Source organism: Cicer arietinum, chromosome 7 (assembly GCF_000331145.2).
Source record: "Cicer arietinum cultivar CDC Frontier isolate Library 1 chromosome 7, Cicar.CDCFrontier_v2.0, whole genome shotgun sequence".
Classification (NCBI taxonomy): Eukaryota; Viridiplantae; Streptophyta; class Magnoliopsida; order Fabales; family Fabaceae; genus Cicer; species Cicer arietinum.
In genome coordinates this window covers 5,898,476-5,901,243 of record NC_021166.2, presented here as the reverse complement: position 1 = coordinate 5,901,243, position 2,768 = coordinate 5,898,476, and positions in this window count along the sequence as shown.

The window sequence follows — 2,768 nt, the reverse complement described above, 5'->3', positions numbered from 1 at the left end:
GGACCTTTCTTTTCCGTAACCATCCTCCACAACCTCCATGCCCTTTTTGGTCATTTCTCCTTTCGATCCTCTCGTTCTCACCTATTTACTACTACTACTACACACTTTCTCTTTCTCTCCCTCTCCCTCTCGTCTTTCTCCTTCTACCATTCCAATCCAAAAAAGCTTCTGCAATTTTCGTTCATGGCCGAAGAAGATTCCACTCTCGAATCGCCTCATTCTCTCAAGTACAAACTCAAATCCTCTCTATGTCTATCGTGCTGTTTCTCTCATCACCGCGTCAGGCCGAGGATCGTTCGAAGTTCCTCTCTTCGAACTCACAACAAGTCTCGCTCCAACGATTTCCCTCACTTAAAGGAGAAGTGCTGCAATTTCATCTCACGGATCGCTCGCCGCCACCGCCGTCACTCCGCCGACTTTCACTACGACGCACTCAGTTACTCGTTGAATTTCGAGGACGATGCCGCTGATAAGAAGTCCGTTAACGATCTCCGGAGTTTCTCTGCGAGGTTACCGGCCTCTCCGCCGTCGACGGTTACGCCGAATTCCGCTAAAGCGGAAGTCGCCACCGCGGAAATCACCGCTCATAGTTGATCTAAAGTTTAACCGCAGATCTAGAATTGTATAAATAGTTTTTTGCGGCGTTGCAAAATGTGCAATGTAGGTGCATCCACGGGATCAAAACTCCGATCCCGGACGACGTTTTAAAATTGCTTTTCTTCTTTTGTTATTTCTCTATTTTTCTTTCTATTGTAGATAAATAATAACGTCATTTTTTGGATTTAACTACCGACATCGCAATTCACAAATACAACAGAAACCGAAGGAATAAGAAATATAAAAAAGAAAACGATATAAAAAGGGTAAAAAGTGGAAAATGATTATGGTGTTTATTTTTCTTGGTGCTTCTCCCTTGTTTGTTTGTTCGTTGTTAGTATGGGATGTTTAAGATATTGCTTGCGTAGCGTTGAAATTTGAAAGAAAGTACTTTGAATCAGAGGTAGTGACGGACTGGTAATGGTAACTGAAACTCTGACAGATGACGACTCTATTATTATTTCGTCTTCGTCATAATACGACTATAGAGTGACTTGTATTTTAGAATATTTTAATCATGGCTTTCTTATCTCATTTGCAATAAAAAATGTTCTCTGTACACTCTATAAACTGTATATACTTTTGAAATACAAAAAGATAAAGAGAGTGAACATATATTATGTTATTGTTGTTTACAATTTAAAAAGAAACATATTTTGATTAATTTTAATATATAATGTGCTAAAATCCTATCTCATGGTGGTGACAGTTGACATGCGAAGCAATCCAACAATTGTTGATAGCTATATTTTATTTAACTAATAGTTTGTACATGTTTTGTTTATTTAATTTTTAATAACCGTATATTAGTGGTTGAATTACTTGTGTAATTATTAAGGGTCTTGATATTGTTTGAAACGTTGATTATCGTGACATCATTTTAAGTTTTATTTTTAGTGTATTTTTACAGAGACTGTAATTACAAAAGAGAAGAGATTTCGTAGCATCGTTCTTATACTACTTTTATCTATCACATCTTGATCGATCATTCATGGTTTGTTATGTTTAATTGTATTTTGAGATAAATTGATGAAATATCGTACTAAATGTCAAATTTTGGAATTTCTTTGAAAGATTATTTGAAGATTTAGACTAGTTGTTCCCCTCTTAGCATTTTCCTTTGTATTCGTGTTGATGAGTTAAACATCATTGTAACTAGGCATTAGTCTTTAGAGATATAATGCACGAATTAAGATTCTCTCCATTTTTTATCCTCGTCATTTTTATCATTACTACAGTTTTTAAACACATTGTTAAGCACACAATTATACAATACACTCAAAGTAATAGTCAATTGTTATATAAGACAATGATGACAAAACTTAATATTTCAGTGATTGAAAAAACCTATTTATACATGAGTCAATCTAGCTAACTAACAACATATGTTCACCGATTTTTAACAACTAACTAATTGATTGATGGTTAAGTTGGTTACAACACCTATTTTTACATTGCTTGAATTACAAGTGATATAATATTTCCCCTTAATTCAAGTATCTAAGTGAAACCCCTCCTAATATGCCCCTCAACTCCTCAACCTTGTTGGTTCTCAATGCTTTAGTCATGATATCAACTATATGCACCCAGTTTGATAGAATATTTGGTTGAGCTTGTTCCTCCCAACTTGATCTCTTAAGAAATGAAACCTTGTCTCTTTATACTTGCTCCTTCCATGAGACACAAGATTCTTAGCTAGATTAATGGCTGAAATATTGCCAATCATCAATGAGTCTGGTCTACATATCTCAATCTTTAGCTTACTAAGTAAAGATTCGAGCCACAAGGATTGACATGTTGCATAGCTTCCAACAATGTATTCTACCTCACATGAGGATAAATCAATAACTAGTTGTTTCTTTGAACTCCATGCAATTGAGGACTTCGTGAACTTGAAGACATATCATAATGTGTTGCTTCTATCACTTTTGTTTCAACACCAATCAGAATATGAACATCCAATCATATCTTCATCACATTGTTTCATGCTATTGGAAAACAAAATTCCATGCTCTAGTGTTCCTTTAACATATCTCATAATCTATTTTGCTATAAACAAGTGGGGCTGCTAGGGATTTTCAATAAATTTGCTAATAACTCAAATATTATAACATAAGTCATGCCTACTCTTGCACAAATACCTTAGTGACCCAACAATCTGTTTGAAAGAG